This window comes from Odocoileus virginianus, chromosome 21 (assembly GCF_023699985.2).
Source record: "Odocoileus virginianus isolate 20LAN1187 ecotype Illinois chromosome 21, Ovbor_1.2, whole genome shotgun sequence".
NCBI classification, from domain to species: Eukaryota; Metazoa; Chordata; class Mammalia; order Artiodactyla; family Cervidae; genus Odocoileus; species Odocoileus virginianus.
Genome location: NC_069694.1, coordinates 29,351,768 through 29,370,209, shown reverse-complemented (window position 1 = coordinate 29,370,209; position 18,442 = coordinate 29,351,768). Strand labels below are relative to the sequence as shown.

At 36.8% G+C, this 18,442-nt stretch overlaps 1 protein-coding gene across 1 annotated transcript in view; it reads right to left on the bottom strand.

The window, feature by feature from the left end:
• The window catches only part of MMRN1 (multimerin 1), an 81,099-nt gene extending 64,396 nt beyond the window's left edge, over nucleotides 1-16,703 (bottom strand). The window contains exon 1 of the mRNA XM_020887587.2: nucleotides 16,616-16,703. The gene's annotated coding sequence lies outside the window, so the exon portion shown is untranslated. The remainder of the gene's footprint in view (nucleotides 1-16,615) is intronic.
• Between the last annotated feature and the right edge of the window lie 1,739 nt (nucleotides 16,704-18,442).

The window sequence follows — 18,442 nt, the reverse complement described above, 5'->3', positions numbered from 1 at the left end:
GGACACCAGGTTTCGAAACAAGACCTAAATTTCCTCTGAACTACTAACTTTTTGGTCTTAATACATTTTCCCCCCTTCATCTCCGCCATTCTCTTATACAAGCTATTGTTGACATTTAGACAAGATCGGGTGCATTCAAGGTGGTATGGCTGTAGACTGTTGTTGACATTTGGAGAGGGTATAACATGAGGTTAATTAAACTATGACACACATTAGTCAGCAGCAACATAACTGACTTTGATATGCAATACAAAACATCTGTTTCTCAGATATATCACAGAGCAACTAACTAACTTTGCATTTGTAAAAGAGCAAATAGGTCCAGCACAGACAATCCAGGCAGCAATTGCATACTAAGAGGAGTGATGAAACTGCATAATTTTTACAACACAAGCGTGGTTGTCAGTACTAAGAAAAAGACATTACAGCTTCTTTATCTGGAAAAGACACAAGCAACTATCTTTGACTTAGAACAGAATAGTAATTAGAAAGCTGTAAGTGAAGTATTTCTATTTAGTGTACAATTTTAAATCATTTTCTTCGATTTAGTAAAAATAGATGAAGAGACCATCCTGAGTTTAAGAAATAATCAGAATAATGACACACATACATTTTTTTGTTTCTATGATTTGAAAAAAAAAAATCTTGATCCTATTTAGGACAAATGAACTTGAGTGGTAAAGGGTCACTCATTGGATCTATAAGAGATAACAAATGACTCTCAAATGGTAATAAAAACTGAGCTGAGCTAAAGCAATTCATTTCTCCTCCTGTAACATATTGACCAATAATGATTTTGGTTATCCCTATCCTAGCTTACAAGTGACCTTGTGATCAGAAGGCTAAAGGTTCTGTATCTCATTATCAATCCAATAAGCCATCTTGTGCTGTAACTCCCCAGAGAATCACCATCTCATCTGAGGGATTTAGGTGTATGGATCAGTCCTTAATTGGAGACATAAAGTAAGTATCTATACTTAAGAAACTGTCAGAAGTCTAGCCTCAAATTCTGCTTTTGAGACTCATTAATATTCATCAACTAACAGTTAAGAGTGATAATATTCCTGGGATTATTGCCTAAGGAATATTCAGTCATTCTTCTAATTACTATAAAAACTATCCCTGGATTGAACTATATCATCAGAATTTTCACATCTGGACTCAATCATTTTGCTGTACCCCCATGGTAGCTAAATTGTTTAAGTTAAGTTGTTTTACTTTATTGCCATTTTTTTCACTGAATAATTTATAAGAAAGCAACTATAAAACTCATTATATTATGCATTCATAATTATGATATTATATTATCATCTGGTTTGTACGTCATTTTTTCATTGTACCTTAAAGACTGAATATATTTTGCAAAAGGGCTCTCTCTAGCTGATGAGCTAATGGAGCTATTTCCATTTTCTTTTTGTAATATATTATTATTCATTATTATAATTTTAGCCTTTTCTAATCATAAGAAAAATATCATATTAAGTTTAAACAAAAATGTAATTAGGAGTTAAAAGAGAATCTTAGATTAAGGACTTCATGATTCGTAGATTGTTGTTCAGTTACTCAGTCATGTCTGACTCTTTGCAACCCCATGGACTACAACACACCAGGCTTCCCTGTCCTTCACCATCTCCTGGAAATTGCTCAAACTCATGTCCATTGAGTCGGTGATGCCATCCAACCATCTCTTCTTCTGTCATCCCCTTCTCCTCCTCCTCCTATCTTTCCCAGCATCAGAGTCTTTTCCAGTGAGTCAGTTCCTCGAATCAGGTGGCCAAAGTATAGGAATTTCAGCATCCATCAGTCCTTCCAATGAATATTCAGGACTGATTTCATTTAGGATGTCCTGGTTGGATCTCCTTGCTGTCCAAGTGACTCTCAAGAGTCTTATCCAACACTGCAGTTCAAAAGCGTTAATTCTTCAGTGCTCAGCTTTCTTTGTATTCCAATTCTCAGATCCATACATGACTAAAAACATCTACTTTGGCTTTATTGACTATACCAAAGACTTTGACTGAGTGGATCACAACAAACTGTGGAAAATTCTTAAAGAGATAAGAATACCAGGCTGCCTTCCCTGCCTCCTGAGAAATCTGTATGGATTTCTCAAGAAGCAACAGTTAAAACTAGACATGAATCAACAAAATGGTTCCAAATTGGAAAAGAAGGATGTAAAGGCTGTATATGCACCCTACTTATCTAACTTATACGCAGAGGACATCATGCAAAATGGTGGGCTGGATGAAGCACAAACTGGAATCAAGATTGCTGGAAGAAGTATCAGTAACCTCAGGTACACAGATGACCCCACCCTTAAGGCTGAAAGCAAAAAAGAACTGAAGAGCCTCTTTTTGGAAGTGAAAGAGGAGAGTGAAAAAGTTAGCTTAAAACTCAACATTGAGAAAACTAAGATCATGGCATCTGGTCCCATCAATTCATGGCAAATAGATGGCGAAAAAATGGGGACAGTGATGGACTTTATTTTCTTGGGCTCCAAAATCACTGCAGATAGTGACTGCAACCATGAAATTAAAAGACACTTGCTCCTTATAAGAAAAGCTACGGAAAAAAAAAAAAAAAAAAAAAAAACTATGACAAACCGAGACAGCATATTAAAAAGCAGAGATATTACTTTGCCAACAAAGGTCCATCTAGTCAAAACTATGGTTTTTCCAGTAGTCATGTATGGATATAAGAGTTAGACTATAAAGAAAGCTGAGCGCTGAAGAATTGATGCTTTTGAACTGTGGTATTGGAGAATACTCTTGAGAGTCCCTTGGGCTGCGAGGAGATCCAACCAGTCCATCCTAAAGGAAATCAGTTCTGAATATTCATTGGAAGGACTAATGCTGAAGCTGAAACTCCAATACTTTGGCTACCTGATGTGAAGAACTGACTCATTGGAAAAGACCCTGATGATGGGAAAGATTGAAGGTGGGAGTAGAAGGGGACAACAGAGGTTGACATGGTTGGATGGCATCACTGACTCAACAAACATGAGTTTGAGCAAGCTCCAGAAGTCAGTGACAGACAAGGAGGTCTGGTGTCTGCAGTCCATGGGGTCACAAAGAGTCAGACCCGACTGAGTGAATGAACTGAGACTGAGACTGATGTCCAATTCTTCTTTCCATCATCTAACAGTAAACTCCACTGCCCCCCCCACCACCATGCCAAAAATAGGAAATTAGAAGACTAGTTTACAAAAATCTAGAGAAAATAATTTTCAAGTTGTCATCATTCATTTTCTCAATTGTTTTTTACTGTATATTTTGCTTTTATGTCACAGCTAAAACATACAGTGAGATACTGCTGATAATATTGTGATTTATATTTGTTTAAATTTATGGAGGGGAAATTTTTTGTTTGTAAATTTGCTTTTAGTCTAATCTTTACGGCTGTATTCTCTCGTTTGGGTGCCTTTTTCAATTCCTATTCAGTATTGTATGATCACTGATCATTCGCTAAGTCATGTCCAACTCTTTGCAACCTCATGGTCTGTAGCCCACCAGGATCCTCTGTCCTTCACTAACTTTTACAGTTTTCTCAAATTTGTGTCCATTGAGTCAGTGATACTATCTTTCCCAGCATCAGGATCTTTTCCAATGAGTTGGCTCTTTGCATCAGGTGACCAAAGGATTGGAGCTCCAGCTTCAGCAATAGTCCTTCTGATAAATATTCAGGGTTCATTTCCTTTAGGATTGACTGATTTGACCTCCTTGCTGTCCAAGGGACTCTCAAGAGTCTTCTCTAGCAACACATTTTAAAAGCATCAATTCTTCAGTACTCAGTCTTCTTTATGGTCCAACTCTTATATCCATACAAGACTCCTGTAAAAGCCATAGCTTTGACTAGATCGACATTTGTCAGTGGTGTTGTCTCTGCTTTTTAATACACTGTCTAGGTTTGTCATAGCTTTCCTTCCAAGGAGAAAGTGTCTTTTAATTTCATTGCTGCAGTCACTGTCCGCAGTGATTTTTGAGCCTAAGAAAGTAAAATTTGTCACTGTTTCCACTTTTTCCCTTTCCACTGGCTGTGAAGTTACGGGACTGGGTGCAATTGCCTTACTCTTCACAAGCACAGAAAATATGCTCCTTCACTTGCTGGAGTGAAACCCTCAGGACAGTATGAGTGCTACATCCCCAGCATCTAGAATAGTGTTTGGTAGACATTCAATAAATGTTTACTAAATAAATGAATGAACGGATAAAATGATGAAGTACTTCTATATAGCTGCAGTAGCACCTGTCAGGGGTTAGAGAGGAGGATCCATTCCCCAACTCATAGAGAAGGAAATGACAACCCACTCCAGTATTCTTGCCTGGAGAATCCCATGGACAGAGGAGCCTGGTGGGCTACAGTCCATGGGGTTGCAGAGAGTTGGACCCAACTGAGCAACTGAGCACAGCTACACAAAAGAAAAAAAAAAAAAAAAGGCAAGGTATATACATACAAGGTACTCCTCCTATGAATACAACTTCAGGAAGTCTCCTAGAATATCCTTTTAATATGATTACCTCTTGCATGCAAATCCTTCTGAAATAAGACTCAGAAAGCCCACTGTTTCTACCTCATCTCTTTTCAAAATATGTTTGAGACAGTTTATCTTGAAACCATCACAGGCACATGAGAACTACAAAGCAAAGTCTAAGAGCTGTATACTAAAGGGTAATAAAGAAATAATTATGCCAGAAAAATCTCAGGTGTGCAAACAAACCAAAATTAACTATAAAATTTAGGTCCAATAGTCTGGTAGGAAAGGAAATATGGAAGTATAATGAGTCAAATAATTTTTAAAATTAAATGAGACAAGCTTATTAGTTTGTCAGGAAAGAACATATTCTGTCCTAATATAAAATTTTTAACTCTATAATTAGGAACATTAAGAGCAAATTGGTAAAAGATGACCAAATAACCCTCTTAGGAAATGTTTATATTGTAGTTTTCAAAACTTCTACTGCTTGTTTTATATTTTCCATTTAAGTAGAGCAATATACTTGAAGGTATTAAAAAGTCTTTAAGACTAATTTATTTTGCACATTTTAGAAACAGCATTTCCTTTTCCTTCATGAAAGTTGTGGTTAATCATTGATTGATTATCATTAATGACTTCTACTTCTGGAAATATAAAAGCATATGTTTTCTTCTTCCTCTTACTAAGTACATCTAAAACTCCTGGCCACTATATATAATACAACCATAAGAAGACTCTGGAAGATGAGGAAGGTGGATGGGCTAGGAGACCTGAGGAACAACTGCATGGGGTTCTCTGGATTTTCTTTTTGCCTATTATCTGCCCGATCAAGTATGGCAGAATTTGGCAAACTGGAAACACTGATGGCGTAAATAATAAAAACGCCAAGAAAATCCAAAGGACCAGAAGAAAACGGTCAACCTAGAAAGACAGAAATCTTTGTAGGCATTAATTGCTCTACTCCCACCAAACACCACAGAAAGAACTGTGGTGCTGCTCTTGTCCCTGCTTGAAGAAGCTTAGATTCTATACTCAGAGGACTGTTACAAGCAGCCTCAGCTTCCATCCCTTCCCTGGGGTAGTGACAAGAAAAGGCTAACAGAGGAGGAATTAGTTTTCACTAAGTCATTTCCATAACCCTCCAAAGGCTGGGTAAAGGGCAAGAGGACTGAAAATAAAAATGGCTTTGAGGTATGCTAGTCTTCACTGAGCACACTTCAGTGGTCCCCTAAAGGCAGAACATAAGGCAAAAGGTGGGAGAAATACCTTCCATAGTGTAGAAATCCAGGGGTGGTTCTGGAGAAGAAAGATAACTCACTAGAGGTGAAAATAAAATAGATTTCTTACTGTAAAACAGGAGATCTCCCACAGCATTTTAATCACCTCCTCTTCACTGGTGAGTAATTCCCACCTTATGACGGTAGGGATGGCTGACACATGACCCCTGACAATGGACAAATAAGATTGGTAGCAGTTTGTACATATACTCACAGTCCTGGGAAGGAAGACACTACACGCCACACTTGTCTGCACCGAGGTTGTACCTGAGAACAGAGTAAAATAGCCAGGGGCTGTGAGGGGCCGGCTTTATAATGTCAAGAATGTAGGTTGCCCCCGGCTCTCACTGGAGGGTGAAATCGGCTTGTTTGAATAATTCTACAAGCTGGCAGAGAACTGAATCCCACCACTCAGGGACGAAGAGGAACTGTGCTTGGTCCCCTTGATAAGGAGAATTATTTGCCCAGGGGACCTTATCCACTGGAGCAGAATGGGGAAGGGAACTTGTGGTTAGGGCCATAAGAAGCCCTCTAGGTTTCACATGTTGAGGCAGTATATAATTGGAAACCTTATTTTTAGGCCTGTAACACACAAAGTTCAAAGATATTTTTTCTGTATTGCAAAAAATAAAGAACTCTTTGGAGCTTTGTTTGTGCTCTGATCTCAAGCTTAATTGAAAGGAAAATCCTGATCATACTCAAAGTATGATCAATTTTAAAACTGTGTTGAGTTAAAACAATAAAAGATATAACAACTTTAGGTTAGATTAAACCTACCTCAGCTACAAACTGGTGTGACTTAGACCCCATATTGGGGCTTCCCTGGTAGCTCAGTGGTAAAGAATCTGTCTGCAATGCAGGAGACCAGGGTTCCATTCCTGGTTGGGAAGATCCTCTGAAGGAGGACATGGCAACCCACTCCAGTTCTCTTGCCTGGAGTATTCCATGGACAGAGAAGTCCATAGAGTTGCACAGAGTCAGACGTAACTTAAGGGACTAACCAGCAGTGTACCCCATATTTGAGGCCTGATAGAAGTATGCCCCTCTCCGAAGTAAATATTATTTACTACAGTTCTTTTACACATAATAGTTTCAAAAAAACATGAGACAAATGAAGAAACAAGAAAATGTGACCCATAGTCAAGAAAGAAAACATTAGTAGAAAAAGATTCAGAAATGCTCAGATATTACATGTATTGATATAATTTAACTTAAATATCCCCAAATGAGAGAAACATGTCTGAATACAGAGGGAATGTCAGCAGAGACAAAAGGTATAAAGAAAATAGAAGTAATAGAAACAAAAATATATAATTAGAAATAATTTGCTAAGTTTAATAGCACAGTGGAAATAGAAAGGAAAACAACTGGCTAATTTGAAGACAGGCAGGTTAAAAACAAATTGGCCAAACTGCAACACAAAAAAGATAAAGGTGTAGACAAACAAAACAGTATCTGAGATCTGTGGGACATTTTCATATGGTATAACATAGATGTAATAAAATAAAAAGATTTAATAAAAGAAAAAGAAAAGGAGATTAGGACAAAACATACAGTTTTAAAAGACAATAGATAAAAATTTTCCAAAATTGATGAAACACATTAACCCAAACGCTAATGAAGTTCAGAAAATCCTGAGAAGGAGATTGTGCCTGGACATATTGTAGGTAAAATCCTGAAGAGCCAAAGAAAGTAATGAAAGCACTCAGTCATTTTTTAAAATAAGTTACATGACACAAAGTGTCCAACTATTATTCCTGACTTTTAATTAAAAACAATGAATGAGAGAAGGCAATGGAATGACATCTTTAAAACACACAAAGGGGGAAAAAAGTTAAGCTAGAATTTTATATCTATGTAATAAAAATATCTTTAAAAGTAAAGGAGAAATAAAGACATCTTCAATAGGCAAAACCTAAAAGGATTTGTCTCCAGAAGATCCACATGCCAATATACTTGCCAATTTAAGTGAAAGGACATATTATTATATTTTTATAAACATTTAATAGATAGAATCAAAAAAATCTTAAAAGCTACATTCATAATAGACTTTCCAACAACAACAACAAAAAAACTCCAAGCCCATATGGATTCATTAGTAGGTTCTTTAAACCATATGTTATGTCTTCATGAACTCTTTTAAAAAGTACAAGAGGAATTAATATTTTCCAACTCAATTCATGAGGTCAGAAAAAACTAGAACAAAATACTTTAAAAAAGAATCCAAATATTTCAATAAAAATAAAACCACAGACTAACATCCTTCACGGACATGTAAACAAAAATGCTCTCAATAAAAGCAGTGTGTAAAAGGCTAATATATCATGACACCATGACGATTATTTTAAGAATTCAAGGTTAGTTTACATTCAAAAATCAAGCAATGTAATTGATCACATTAGCAAAAGAAAATACATAATGAAAAATGTACATATATATGTCTAAATAGATGATGGAATACCATTTGACAAAACTAAACACCAGTTCATATTAAAATCCTTTGGTATACTGGGACTAGAAGGCAATCAATAAAAATCTACAGATAATATCTGTATTAATCATAAAACATTTGAATGTTTTTCCTCTGATTTAAAAAACAAGCAAAAATCCTTGATCTTTTAACTTCTACTCACTATGATATTGGAAGGACTAGTCACTGTTACAAGGCAAGCAAAAGAGACAAAAGCAGAGTTAATGAAAAGGAAGAACAAAATGCTGTTACTAGAGATAGCATACCTATGTACATAGCAACTCTGTGTAATCCTCAAAAAATTTTTAAAACTTCTACTAATTAATGAACTTAGGCAAGTTCACAAGAAAGTGAATCTAAAGTGTTCAACCAATTTTCAAAAAGAAATAAACTGATTAACTATCACACCTGATTTCAAGACAATCTATAATCTAAAGAGAGCCATTTTGGTATTCCAAAAAATATAAGGCCAAGAGAGTTTTCTCTAAAAATAGAACAGTGAAGGAAGTAGTGATTCTGGTAGTCAATCAACAATGATTTGGGGGCAAAAACACTGTCAACTCTATGATTAAAAATCTTACTGATAAAAGATACAGAAGCAAATAAATATATAATTTTAAAAAATGAAACTTTACCTCTATTTGACTCCAAACCCAAAATTAACTTAAGATGGATCATAGACTAAGTTCAAAACCTAAACCATAACCTTCAAAAAACAAATGTAAGAGAATATCTTCATGATCTTGATGCAGAGGAAGATTTCTTGGATAGGAAACAGAAAGCATGCACCATAAAAAACTGATCCATCGAATCCCTTCAGAAGTAAAGCCTTCAGCTCATCAAAAGATAGTTTTCTTAAATGAAAAGCAAGGCTCACATTGGAGAAAAATTATAGAAATTCAGATATTTGAAAAAGTTACCTATCCAGATTATAAAATGTCTTCCTATAAATAAATAATAAAAAGACAATACAATTAATAAATTGGCAAAAGCCTTAAATAGACATATAACAAAAAATATGTATAAGTGGCCAATGTATGCATGAAAAGCTGCCCAGAATGTATAGTTATCAGAGTAAAGCAAAACAAAACTATAATGAAATACCATTTCATTACCATTAGAACTAGAATTTAAAAAGACAACACCCAATGTTGGAAGGTAGTAAAGCAATCAGAACTCTCATGTATTTCCTGTAGAAATGCACAGTGGTGCTCACTTTGGAGAACTATGTGACAGTTATAAAGTTTAAATATGTATCTCACCCTTGTCAAATAAATTTTACATGGAGATATTTATCCAAAATAAAAGAAAATATGTCCACAAAAGGTCCTATGCAAGAGTATTCATGTGTGCATGCTCAGTCGTCTGACTTTGTGATGCTACGGACTGTAACCTGCCAGGCTCCTCTCCATGGTTTTCTCCAGGCAAGAATACTGGAGTGGATTGCCATTTCTTCCTCTAGGGGATCATCCCAACCCAGGGCTCAAACAGTGTCTCCTTGCATTGGCAGGCAGATTCTTTACCAGTGAGCCACTTGGGAAGTCCCTTATAAGTGTATTTTGAATACAAGAGTTCAATTCAGTGGCTCAACCATGTCCAACTCTTTGCGACCTCATGAACCAGAGCACGCCAGGCCTCCCTGTCCATCACCAACTCCCGGAGTTCACCCAAACTCACATCCATTAAGTCAATGATGCCATCCAGCTATCTCATCCTCTGTCATCCCCTTCTCCTCCTGCCCTCAATCCCTTCCAGCATCAGGGTCTTTTCCAATGAGTCAACTCTTCGCATCAGGTGGCCAAAGTATTGGAGTTTCAGCTTCAGCATCAGTCCTTCCAATGAACACCCAGGACTGATCTTCTTTAGGATGGACTGGTTGGGTCTCCTTGCAGTCCAAGGGACTCTCAAGAGTCTTCTCCAACACCACAGTTCAAAAGCATCATTTTTTTGGCACTCAGCTTTCTTCACAATCCAACTCTCACATCCATACATGACCACTGGAAAAACCATAGCCTTGACTAGATGGACCTTTGTTGGCAAAGTAATGTCTCTGCTTTTTAATATGCTGTCTAGGTTGGTCATAACTTTCCTCTCAAGGAGTAAGCATCTTTTAGTTTCATGGCTGCAATCACCATCTGCAGTGATTTTGGAGCCCCCCAAAATAAAGTCTGACACTGTTCCCACTCTATTTCCCATGAAGTGATGGGACCAGATGCCATGATCTTAGTTTTCTGAATGTTGAGCTTTAAGCCAACTTTTTCACTCTCCTCTTTCACTTTCATCAAGAGGCTTTTTAGTTCCTCTTCACTTTCTGACAAAAGGGTGGTGTCATCTGCATATTGATATTTCTCCAGGCAATCTTGATATCAGCTTGTGCTTCTTCCAGCCCAGCATTTCTCATGACATACTCTGCATATAAGTTAAACAAGCAGGGTGACAATTAACCTGATTATATCTCCCTTTAACATTTTCCAGGCTAGGTTAAGGAATTTGGTGATGTGGGCTTGAGCAGTACACTTAAGGTATATAAGGTTTTCACAAAAGTCAGTCAGAGTCCCTGGCTAAAGAGGAGACTCTGCCTCAGACCCGCTGGTGTAATAAACTGCACTCCACTAGCCATGCTGTTCTTCTGAGTGAGTTTGTTTCCTGGAATGTTTGGCTATAACATGTCTAGAATATGAAATGAAAGAAAAAATACAATGGGACATTCAGTGAATTCTGCTGTTAGAATCAGGACTAAAATTCAGATTTTGTAAAATGAAACCAATAGTCTTTTTATACCTAATCTCTGTCTTCATACACATTCTCTTAAAAATATCTTAGTAAATTTTACAGAGCTTAGATGATTTTGTCTAATTTTAATACTGGGAAAAATGTTAAGTGCTCTTTCCAACTGACTAACCATGAAACATATGCACGCATGTGCACACACACACACACAGACTTAATAATAAGTGGTGATAAGTAGTTGACTAACAATCAAATAATTCATTTTTTTTACCATGACAAAATTTCCCTAAAATAGAAAAATAAGAAGCCAATAATTTTGTCACATCTTAGAGGAATTAACTAAAAGAAATATGGTTGTTCTGCAGGGACTTGATTGTAACACAGAGAGACAAAATATGAAAGTAATTTTCCTAAGAAGTTTACTTTTCTTAAACGGCAGGAAAATGGTTTAATACCCTAATTTAAATAAGCTTAGCTTAAATTTAGCATGATCCCAGCTGCTAACAAACTCTCATTAGTAATAAATTTAGGAAATGACCAGATGTTGTAAACAGTGTTATAATCAGAACAAAAATAGCTCACAAAGGACTTTGCATTCATCTGAAGGATTCTCAGCAGTTGTGATGCATAACTTATTATACTCAACTCCTTCATTAGTAGTATCATTACTGTTATGTTCCCAAAAGCAAAACTGTAAGTTGAAAACAAGACCTGTAGAAATGGATTCAGTGTATTACTCACAAAAATACAATGGATTGCAGAAGGTATATAGTATTTGACTGGATAAAAATATAAATCAATGCTAGTAGAACCATTATCAGAGTAGTGATTAACAGAACTGAATAGACTAAGACATCTTACATTCACCATGGGCAACTCTGAGAAACATAAAACAACTTTAACATTTCTGTCTCAATCTTTTATGTTAAAAAGGCATATAACTCATTCATACACACATGAGCATTTATGCAAAATGAAAACACTTTCATGTCATTTCTTTTATAGTTAAAAGAAATCATTTTAACAAAACAACTGTATCTAACAGTAAGCAATTCCCAAGTTTTGAAGATTTTTATATGTGATAACTAGAAAACAGCCACATTACCTTAGGTCCTTTAATATCTTAGAATAAGCAAATTCCTATATTTAAGAAATATGTTGCAAATGCATTTGCTTCAACTTCACAAATGGAATATTGAAGTATGTATTTGGTAAATTGTAATTTAAACCTTAACTAGATATTAGCCTACATGCCAGTAAAATTAAGAAATTTCCTCCATTGACAGTTACAGTTCATTGCTTAGCATAGAGTATGCAGATCTGTGTATTGTTAGTTAAACTGAAGAAATAGAAAAGGGAATTATCCATTCAAAACATCCCTATGACTGTAGGCAAAGGACCTCTCTGGATTTGCATTGAAGCAGCCAACAAATGGCTTTCCCTTAAATTTATCAGCACTTCTGCTCCTGAACCTCAGTAAATAAATCTCTTTTCCAAATACAGCTACCCCATAAAGCACATAATTTTTCTCATATTATCATGAACACTTTCTCTCCAAATTCTTTATCTTCTTTTACAAGCATGGACAGTGCAGTGTAGAAAGAAAGCAGCATGGCAAAAGGTCTCAGGTTTGATCCTGAGATCTTTCTCATCCATGCTCTGTGTTGGACTGCTGGTATGATCTTAGACATGTCCCTCAATCCTGCCAAGCTTCTGTTATCTCCTCTATAGTGCCAAGCTTTTGCTATCTCCTCTATAGTCTCCTTCTGATGATTACATGGGTCAGTGTACATGAGACTTTTTATACAATGTAAAGTAATATGTTGGTCAAAGTTGAGTTGTTACTATATCAAAAAACCAGTTATACTTGATCAATGCAGTGCTTAATTTCCATTATATTTTCTGGTGGTGAAAGAAAAGTCCAGGGCTATAAAGAACAATATTTCATAAGAACCTGGCATGGTAGGTCCAAGAAATAAGGTAAATGAGACATGGTCAAGTGGGACATGGCAAGAATGAACACTGACATTTTAGAAATCAGTGAAATAAAATGGACAGGAATGGGCGAATTTAATTCAGATGGCCATTATATCTATTACTGTGGGCAATAATCACTTAAAAGAAATGGAGTAGCCCTCACAGACAACAAAACAGTCCAAAACGCAGTATTTGGGCTCAATCTCAGAAACAACAGAATTATCTTGGTTTGTTTCCAAAGCAAACCGTACAGCGTCATGGTAATCCAAGTCTGTGCCCCAACTGAAGAAGCTGAAGTTGAACAGCTGACCTGTTCTATGAAGACCTACAAGACCTTCTAGAACTAACACCAAAAAAATAAATGCCCTTTTCACCCTAGGGGTTTGGAGTGCAAAAGTAGAAGTCAAGAGATAACTGGAGTAACAGGCAAGGTTGGCCTTGGAGTACAGAATGAAGCAGGGCAAAGGCTAACAGAGTTTTGTCAAGAGAACACACTGGTCATAGAAACACCCTTTTCCAACAAACCAAGAGTCCACTCTACACATGGACATGGCCAGATGGTCAATACCTAAATCAGATTGATTATGTTAACAGGCAAAAATGGAGAAGCTCTATACAGTGAGCAAAAACAAGACCTGGAGATGACTGTGGCTCAGATTATGAGCTCCTTACTGAAAAATTCAGACTTAAATTGAAGAAAGTAGGGAAAACGTCTATGCCATTCAGGTATGACCCAAATCAAATCCCTTATGGTTATAGATTATGGGAGGGGGAGGTGAATAGATTCAGGGATAAGATCTGGTAGACAGAGTGCCTGAAGAACTATGGATGGAGGTTTGCAACACTGTGCAGAAAGCTGTGACCAAAATCATCCCAAATAAAAAGAAATGCAAGAAGGCAAAGTAGTTGTCTGAGGAGGTCTTACAAACAGCTGACAGAAAAAGAGAAGTGAAAGGCAAAGGAGAAAAGGGAATGATATACTCAACAGAATGAAGAGTTCCAGAGAATAGCAAGGAGAGATAAGAAAGCCTTCTTAAGAGAACAAAGCAGAGAATAGGGGGAAAAAAATATTGGGAAAGACAAGAGATCTCCTCAAGAAAACTGGAAACACCAAGGGAATATATCACGCAAAGATAAGCAAATAAAGGACAGAATGGCAATGACCCAACAGAAGTAGAAGAAGTGAAGAGATGACAAGAACACATAGATGAACTATACAAAAAAAAAGTCTTAACGACCCAGATAACCATGATGGTGCGGTCACTCCCCTAGAGCCAGACATCATGGAGTGTGAAGTCAAGTGGGCCTTAAGAAGCATTGTTACAAACAAAGCTAATGGAGGAGATGGAATTCCAGCTGAGCTATTTCAAGTCCTAAAAGATGTTGCTGTGAAAGTGTTTCACTCAACACAGCAGCAAATTTGGAGAACTCAGCAGTAGTGTCCACAGGACTAGAAAAAGGTCAGTTTTCATTTCAATCCTGAAAAAAGGCAATGCCAAAGAATATTCAAATCACAGTACAATTGTGCTCATTTCACATGCTAGCAATGTAATGCTCAAACTCCTTCAAGCTAGGCTTCAGCAGTATGTGAACTGAGAACTTCCAGATGTACAACCTGGATTTAGAAAAGGCAGAGGAACCAGATATCAAATTGTCAACATTCACTGGATCATGGAGAAAATAAGAGAATTGAAGAAGAACATCTACATCTGCTTCTTTGACTATACTAAATCCTTTAACTGTTTGGATCAACAGTCAAACTGGGAAATTTGACTGGAACAAATTTTCCAGTCAAACAAAAATTGGAAACTGGAAAATTCCTAAAGAGATGGGAATAAACAGATTGCTTTATCTGCCTCTTGAGAAACCTGTATGCAGGTCAAGAAGCAACAGCTATAATCAGACATGAGCAACAGACTGGTTCCAAATTGAGAAAGCATTATGTCAAGGCTGCATATTGTTACCCTGTTGATTGAGTTATATGCAGAGTACATCATGTGAAATGCCAGGCTGGATGAAGCACAAGCTGGAATCAAGATTGCCAGGAGAAACACCGGAAACCTCAGATATGCAGATGACACCACCTTTATGGCAGAATGTAAAGAGGAACTATAGAACCTCCTGATGAAGGTTAAAAGGAGAGTGGGAAAGCTGGCTTAAAACTCAATATTCAAAAAACTAAGATCATGACATCTGGTCCCATCACTTCATGGCAAATAGATGGGGATAAAATGGAAACAGTGGCAGATTTTATTTTCTTGAACTCCAAAATCACTGTGGTCTGTGACTGCAGCCATGAAATCAAAAGATGCTTGCTCCTTGGAAAGAAAATTATAACAAACCTAGACAGCATATTAAAAAGCAGAGACATTACTTTGTCTGACAAATGTCCATATAGTCAAAGCTATGGTTTTTCCAGTAGTCATGCATGGATGTGAGAGTTGGACCATAAAGAACGCTGAGCACTGAAGAATTGAAGCTTTAGAATTATAGTACTGGAGAAGACTCTTAAGAGTGCCTTGGACTGCAAGATTAAACCAATCAATCCTAAAGGAAATCACCCTGAGCATTAATTGAAAGGACTGATGCTGAACCTGAAGCTCCAATACTTTGGCCACCTGATTGAAGAGCTGATTCATTAAAACAGACCCTGATGCTGGGAAAGGAGAAGGACCTCGTGGCAGAGGATAAGATGGTTAGATAGCATCACTGACTCAATGGACATGAACTTGAGCACACTCCAGGAGACTGTGGAGGACAGAGGAGCACGGCATGCAGCAGTCCATAGGGTTCCCAAGAGTTGAACAAGACTTAGGTACTGACCACCAATAACAATGCTTAACTTCCATTATATTTTCTATACTCTTGACAAAGTAAGACTTGGACCCATCTATTCTTGAATTTCTTTGATCTTCAAGGAAGGATTTTTCTTACTCAAAACACCAGAAATCCTTCTGTGTGGTTCATCTCTTTTTGAATTTTTTGTTGGACATATTTATACATTTTTCTGTTTCCCCTTATGGCCTTAGACAGACAAACACATAACCTCTCCTGATAATTGCAGTAATACTTTAACTTTGAGGCTTTGCCCTCTTCCCAGGTTATCCTGATATCATGTATTATGCTAGATTCTTCATTTTTGTTGACACACAAGAGGCCAGTTCCTGTTATATTAGAAAACTGGTTGAAATAGTTAACATGGAGCTTGGTTTCAACAGGGAAGAAAGCAGTCAAATTTGCAAATGGACAAAATGTCCTTCATGATTTCTGTGTCCAGAGCAATCAGAATATCTGTAAAATTAAAGCAGCAGCAGTCTTTTCCCAAAATATTAACAGCTTCACAGTACAAAGTCTATTGATTTAGTTTATCAACTAAAGAGATAGTTAAATAATTGTGCCATAGGCAATAATAGCATGATAACAGTTTTCACCATAAATGCTTTCCTTCAGTCTGTATTGTTAAATTCTGCCAAAAAAGATTTTTTCAATTTCCTGCTGAATTAAAAGTACCACACATTTCAAAGGAAAATCAATGCCTTAAAAATAAATTTATTGTGTGTTCAACAAAATGCTAATACTGTTAATACTCAAACCTATAATTTTATTAGAGTTAACAATATCAAACTTCTGTTTAAAAAAATTTCCTTCAAGTAGAATGCAAATTTAGAAAAACTCCTTGATAGCTCTTACCTTAACATTCTTTGCCCAGGGATATTAACTAGATGGTAATGTGTGGAAATTTCTGTTGGCCTCTTTGTAGTCTACTTCCAAATAGTCACTTATTTCAGAACCAGAGAAACAGGAGCTTAGGAGGGAAAGGGGGAAACCACCCTTAAACAATAGCCCTGCCTTTATTCTCTGTAATTGCCTAGCAACAGAAGCCCAGAGAAAGAGAAACTAAGATGCCTGAAGGCACTGACCCCCAGCCTGATCCTTTCCTTTCAATGCTGATGTGATCCTAAGACTGTTACTAAGAAGTGTTATCCAACCTGGAGATTTGTCCACTGTAATGGAAGTGTTCTGACTAATAGAAGGCTAAGAGAGTTTTCTCAAAAATCTTGACGGCATTATACTTTGGTAATTAATAACATTTAAGTCAGTATTGAAAACAGGCATAATATATCAATATATATAAATCTTATATATTAAGATTTAGACTTAATTCTATCAGATTTAGGAAATAAAACAAAAAAGTGGTGAAAGCTAGGGTAACCTGCTCTAGCTTTTTGATTAACACCATTGCTGCAGGCCTGGGTTACATTACTAAGAGCATTTCATAGCAGCCACCACTTGCTGATAAAATCTGCTCTAATTCTTTGCTAAAATGTTCTCTATAGTTTCTTACACAGCTCTAGGGAGTGGATGGAAAATGAGTTCTTGAGAGTTTGCCTCTGACAGAATCTTTCTAGAGTCTAGAAAAGTTTCAGTCAGCTAAATCTCTTTACTCCTAGCTGGGCCTCTGTTTCAGCATGTGTCACATTTCTCCTGTTGAGTAAAAAGATTTTCCTCTGCTAGCCGGTGGGAAGGGCCATGTGCACTGTTGTCTTTTGAATCCCATAGGCTTAGTAGTGCACATGATTAGTGATCAGTTCATGGTGTTCCTTTTTGTAGCTCAAAGGAGTGGAAGCTTTACATCAGTTTGATGTGTATTTTGCTCCCTTAAAGATTTTTCTCTCCCTGATCAGCTCAGACTCCCCAACTAAATACATGGTTTACGATTGAAAAACAGTCTCCAGGTTATAGTACATTCAGATCTCTGTCTAAAACACATGTAAAAGTTTAGAGGCATATGGATGGAAGTGTAGCTAAATTCCAGTGAGTTTTCAATGTTCTGCTTTTCACACACACAGCCTATTTAAGAAAAAACAAACAAAAAATATAAACCCTGACTAGAACAATGTTCTTTTTAAAATTTAAAATCCATTTATGCTTCAAATATTTGCATGCTTCATATACACAAATTGTTTATAACCTTTGGGAAAAAAATGGTGTTCATTTTTAATTACGTAAGCATTCCAGTAATTACCCTACTCTTATGAAATGGGTAGAATCATAGCAAAGTATCATAAATCTCTCAAATGAAATAATCCAAAATTCTATCACAGATTTTGTGAAAATACAACATAAAAAAGAGCATTACATTCAGTTCTATTTTCCACTAAGCTATCCTATTCAGAGTCAATGTAGAAAACTTCTAAATTGTTTTATAAATATCTGTTAGGTAGCTAGAATAGGACAAAGGAGTCCAAAATGGAGGTGGCCAAAAGACAAGGAAGGGAAAAGCCCACAAAAATAGAACAAAGGAAGGTCCGAGGACTGGAGTGAGGACCTCAGGTAGAACAAACAGCACTCCTGGCTAGCCCAATTTATATAGGGCAGGCCCAGGGGGAGGAAAAACATATAAAAAGAGGAGCCAAAAGGCTGGGGGTCTCTCTCTCTCTCCCTCGCACACGAGTGCACGCGCACACACACCCTCTCTCTCTCTTCTCTTCGTGTCTTTTGGGTCAGCATGCGTTC